At 37.4% G+C, this 6238-nt stretch overlaps 1 pseudogene; it reads left to right on the top strand.

The window, feature by feature from the left end:
- Window positions 1-5063: 5063 nt before the first annotated feature.
- On the top strand, window positions 5064-6003 carry LOC126063771 (olfactory receptor 8J2-like; annotated as a pseudogene).
- Window positions 6004-6238: the final 235 nt, after the last annotated feature.

The raw sequence follows: 6238 nt of genomic DNA, 5'->3' as shown, positions 1-6238 counted from the left end.
GTCTATAAAATATTTCTGTTCAAAAAATAAGTTGAAAATTAAACTCATCATTAGTACATTAACATAAGTCTTTTCTGGGATGAATGCTAAAACAGACAAGGTGCTGGGGTGGGGGGAACAGGAGAAAATGTGGGCTGTTCTACAGAAACTATTTTTCTGACGTATACTCACTGAAATAGAGCAACTCTAATGTTTCCATCATTTGTATATTAAAGGAGAAGGGAACTAACAAAAACCAAACATACTAGATACATATGAACATTCTCCCTCCACACAGCTAATTGCACAAATGTGTAGTAAATGGTGCACTGAGGAACATGAAGTGTAGCAACCAGGCAGGAAATATTTTCATCAAAGTGAGTGTTGCTATGAGATTTTCCAGGGTGAGCTTACCTTGTTATAAAACTTGTCATTTTGATTTCATGGTAGGAGACAGAAGATATGGGCTATTTGGTGCAACACAATGGGATCAACTTATCTGAAACATTTGATGTAGGGAATAAAGTGCCTTCAAAATAAAACAAAAAATGGGGGGGGAGCCATGTTTGTGGAAAAACATGTTTTGTTTTGTTAAAGATACAGTTAAATATTAGGTGGTCCAGTATTTTGCAGACACCAAAACCAAAAAACCAAACTCTTTGCCATCAAGTTGATTCCAACTAATAGTGACCTTATAGGACAGAGTGGAACAGCCTCATAGGGTTCCTAAGGCTATAAGTCTTTACAGAAGCAAACTGCCACATGTTTCTCCTACAGACTGGTTGGCGGCTTTGAACTGCCAACCTTTCACTTAGCAGTGGAGCACTTACCCACTACACCACCACAAACACCTAATTTACATACAGAAAAGTATACTTCAATTGCTATTTCTTTTTTGGCTACAAGACACTTCAATCAGGTAGAATGTGACCCTGATGTCGAAATTAAAAAAAAAAAGAAACAAAAAAGAATAAAATCACTCAAAGCAATCTAACAATAATATTAATAACAATAAAAACTACACATAACATCTATTTGAAATCAGTAAGTGCCAGGCTTTGTGCTCCCTAAACTATATTTGTGCATTATTAATTTAATTTGCACTGTACAAGAACAGAAGTCCTAGTGGGGTTGCAGTTAAGAGTTTGGCTGCAAACCAAAATGCTGGCAGTTCAAATCTAGCAGCTGCTCCTTGGAAACCCTATTGGGCAGTTCTACTCTGTCCTATAGGGTCTCCATGTGTCAGAATCGACTCAACGGTAAGGGGTTTACACAACAATATAAATATTTGATAAACTGCACAGAGCTCTTATTTGGTGGACTAAAACAACAACAAGAACAAGAACAGCAAACTAAACAACACAAATTAAAAAAAAAAAAGAAATCAAACCATAAGTTTAGTCCATGTCCAATCAATATCCTATGCAGACTCTGAGTAAGTTAACTTCACTGGGCCTCAGTTATCTCATCGAACATGGAAATACTTACATCCATTTCCTAAAACTCTAATGCTAAACAAGAGATAATTATTTCAAAATATTTAGCATACTTCTAGGCACATAACGGGAGTCCCTGGGTGGCGCAAATGGGTAGGCACTGGAATACTAGCAGAAAGTCTGGTGGTTTGAACCCACTCAGAGGAGGCACGACTGACAGTCAGAAAAACGGACTTAAAATCACTATGGTGCAGTTCTCCTCTGCATGTGTGGGATCCCCATGAGACCAAATCTGCTATATGGCAGCTAACAACAGCAACAAGAAGTCCATAATGGACCCCCCCCAATAAAACATATTCTATCATGCTCATTTTTCTATAGAAGCAGAGTGAAATGATTGAAGTTAACAAACCAAAAATGTAAGTAATAAAAATTAACTACAGCACCAACAACAAAACAGGCTTCAAACAGTTTATGGAAAAGGGAGGAAACTGGAAAGGAAGGAAGGTCTGCTAAAAAAAAAAAAAAATAGAGATTTGTCTGGGAAGGAAATCTCAGTGATGGTTCTGGTGTATTTGGCAGAAGAAAGAAAATGTGATTAAGAAAGAAAGATGCAGTCTTCCTGCAACTATAGAAGGAAAAGCATTGAGATGCAGGTCTATCTGTGCATAGCTGAAGCAGAGTGACGTGGTAAAAAATTGTTAAGAAAAAAGCCACAGTCCTGGAAGTGGTTTCCACTATGCACTGAAATATCTAAAATATCCACACATGATAACAAGGTATGGGCTGGAGGGGAGGCATGTGGCAGTTAAGCAGACAGATAGCTGGAGATCACTCTGGCTCACCAGCTACAACTCCTCAAAGACAGTTCTTTTTTATCATTACAAAAACAGTGGGAGAAAATATCTACATCTCATCCAATATCATTGGAAAATATGCATACATATGTATTATGAATTATGAGTACTTTCCAACTACTGTTCCTTCTTCTTTGTTTCCAAATTTTACATTCCAAACACCAGTAATTATCAGTGCATGTTGACTGCGTGTTTGATCAATTTCCGGCTCCAGAAATTGGTAAGAATCTTCAGTTGATTCATATTTGGCCTTAGTGGTTGGTGGCTGGTATTAGGATGGAATATACAGGAATCAAAATGATTATACCTGTGGAAAGAGATGATGGAGGTGCTCCGTATCATTAGCCAGAAAAAGGATAGAGGCAACAGTGCAAGAGACCATAATTTGCTCATATACAAGTTCAAGTTAAAGATAAAGAAAATTAAAACAAGTCCACAAAAACCAAAGTAAAACCTTGAGTATATCTCACCTGAATTCAGAGACCATCTCAAGAACAGATCTGATGCATTGAACACTCATGATTGAAGACCAGACTATTTGTGGAATGACATCCAGGACATCGTTCATGAAGAAAGCAAAAGATCATTAAAAAAAGACAGGAAAGAAAGGAAAGACAAAAATGGATGCCAGAATAGACTCTAAAGCTTACTCTTGAAAACAGAATAGCCCACATAAAAGGGCGAAATAAGTAAAAGATCTGAACAGAAGATTTCAAAAGGTGGCTCAAGAAGACAAAGTAAAGTGTTACAAGGAAATCTGAAAAAAAGATGGGATTGGAAAGCCGAAAGGGAAGCACTCACTCAGCAATTCTCAAGCTGAAGGTAATGAAGAAAAAAAAAAAAAAATCAAGCCTTAACTTGTAATATTGAAAGTTTCTCTGGTGGAAATATTGAACAACAAAGAAAGCATAAAAATAAAATAGAAGGAATACATAGAGTCACTGCACCAAAAATACTTGGTCAATGTTCAACCATTTCAGAAGGTAGCATTTGATCAAGAACTAATGGTATTGAAGGATGAAGTCTTAGCTGCACTGAAGGCATTGGCAGAAAAAAACAAGGCTCCAGGAATTGACAGAATACCAACTGAGATGTTTCAACAAACAGACACAGCACTGAAGATGCTCACTCATCCATGCCAAGAAATTTCGAAGGTAGCTACCTGGCCAACTGACTGGAAAAGACCCACGTTTCTGCTCATTCCAAAGAAAGGTGATCCAACAGAATGTAGAATTTGATGAATAATATTAATATCACACATAAGTAATTTTTGCTGAAGATACTTTAAAAGCAGTTGAAGCAGTACACTGACTGGGAACTGCCAGAAGTTCAAGCCAAATTCAGAAGAGGAAGTGGGATAAGGGATAGCTTTGCTGAAGTTAGATGGATCTTGGCTAAAAGTAGAGAATACCAGAATGACATTTACCTGTATTTTACTGACTATGCAAAGGCATTCGTCTGTTTTGTTCATAACAAATTTTGGATACTGTTGCAAAGAATGGTTATTCCAGTACACTGAATTGTGCTCATGAGAAACCTGTACCTAGATCGAGAGGCAGTCATTAGAAAAGAACAGGAGAATGTATAGTTTAAAGAAAATGTGTGCATCAGTATTGCGTCCTTTCACAATATGTATCCAATCTGTATGCTGAGCAAATAAGCCAAGAAGCTGGACTACATGAAGAGTGCAGCATCACGGCTGGAGGAAGACTCATTAACAACATGCAATTCACAGATGACAAAACCTTGCTTGCTGAAAGAGTGAAGACTTGAAGCACATACTGATAAAGATCAAAGACTATAGTCTTCATCATGGATTACACCTCACATTAGCAGAACAGAAATCCTCACAAATGAAGCAATAAATAACATCATGATAAATGGAGAAAATATTGATGTTGGATCCACAATCAATGCTCATGGTAGCAGCATTCATGACATCAAACCACAGACATTGCATTGGGCAAATCTGCGGCAAAAGATCTCTTTAAAGGGTTAAAAAATATATATATATATGTCACTTTAGGACTAAGGTGTACTTGACCCAAGCATTGTATCTTTCAATATTCTCATATGTACATGAAAGCTGGACAATGAATAAGGAACTACTAAAAAGAATCAGTGTCTTTGAATCTTGGCGTTGGCAAAAAATACTGAATATACCATGAACTGTCAGAAGAACAAAGAAATTAGTCATGGGAGAAGTACAGTCAGAAGTCTCCTTACAAAGGAGAATGGTGAGACTTCCTCTTACATACTTTGGATCAGTTCTGAGGAGGAACCAGTCCCCGAAATCATACTTGGGGGTCAGCATAAAAGAGTAAGTCCCTCAATGAGATGGATTTACACAGCGACTGCAACTATGGGTCAAATGTAGTGAAGACTGTGAGAATGGCACAGGCCTGAGCAGTTGTTTCCTTCTGTTGTAAGTAGGGTCTCTATGAATCAGAACAAACTGGAAGGCACCTAACATCAACATATGATAGATATGACATATATGACACATGTATATATAATTCAATATTTAAACTATATTTAACACTGAAAGAATAGTTTAGAAAAACTATTCTAAGAACAATCAGTTTTTCTCTGATGAGTTTGTATTTCTGAAATTCGTGAAAAGATGGAAAGAATAACAATTAAAACTGAAACTCTTTAGTGTTTGTAAAGAAAAGTAAACTGGTTTTCAATTAAAATTTTACAAGGAATAACCCTCTAAAAGCAAAATTAATTTTCTTATCTGTTGATCTCTTTCCATTTTTCCCTTTTAGAGATGAAAGCAATACAATTAATGGCTACAGGGAATCTCACCCAGGTGGCTGAGTTCATTCTCATGGGAGTCTCAGATCATCCTGAGCTCCAGGTCCCCCTTTTCTTTGGCTTCCTGGTGATCTATGGGCTGATGGTTACAGGGAACCTGGGCATCATCACCCTGACCAGTGTGGACTCTCGACTTCAAACCCCCATGTACTTTTTCCTCCGACACTTGGCTATCATCAGTCTTGGCAATTCTACTGTCACTGCACCTAAAATGCTGGTCAACTTCTTGGTTAAGAAGAAAACTATCTCCTACTATTGCTGTGCAGCTCAACTTGGGGGATTCTTAGTTTTCATAGTGGCTGAAATTTTCGTGCTGGCTGCCATGGCCTATGACCGTTATGTGGCCATTTGCAATCCCCTGCTCTACATGGTGGTGGTATCTCGGCAGATTTGCCTTCTGCTAGTATTCCTCACATACCTCTACAGTCTGACCACAGCACTGACTGTCTCTTCCTGTGTGTTCTCTGTGTCATACTGTCCTTCCAATGCAATCAGCCATTTTTACTGTGATAACATCCCTGTTAAAAATGTTCTGATACCTACATTCCAGAAACAGTAGTGTTTATCTCTTCAGCAACCAATTTTTTTTTTCCATGATCATTGTTTTAATATCCTACTTCAACATTGTTCTTGCCATTTTGAGGATACAGTCCTTAGAGGGGAGAAGAAAAGCTTTTTGCACCTGTGCTTCTCACTCGATGGCAGTCATTGTGTTCTATGGGACTCTCCTTTTCATGTATTTGCAACCCAGGACCAACCACTTATTAGATACTGATAAAATGGCCTCAGCCTTTTACACCCTCGTGATACCAATGCTGAATCCCCTCATTTACAGCCTAAGGAACAAGGACGTGAAGGATGCACTGAAGAGATTCCTGAATAACCCATGCCAATCGGTCAAACTAACATAATATATGACTACAACTACCTTCTTTTAAAAGTCTTAATTTGCTACTGATTAATTTTTTTTTAATCTTCTATTAAGTGAAGAGACATTAAATGGCTAATTAAAAAAGTTTGAATTTCAATGGAAAAAATACTGATGCATTTTATCTGAATTCAAAATACGAGTCTTCCTAGAGAGAAGAATGCTTCAATTATACAATGAAAATAAACTTATATAAGTAATAGACAACAATTTGAAAT

The sequence above is a fragment of the Elephas maximus genome, chromosome 20, assembly GCF_024166365.1.
Source record: "Elephas maximus indicus isolate mEleMax1 chromosome 20, mEleMax1 primary haplotype, whole genome shotgun sequence".
Classification (NCBI taxonomy): Eukaryota; Metazoa; Chordata; class Mammalia; order Proboscidea; family Elephantidae; genus Elephas; species Elephas maximus.
This window is presented reverse-complemented; position numbering and strand designations above follow the sequence as displayed.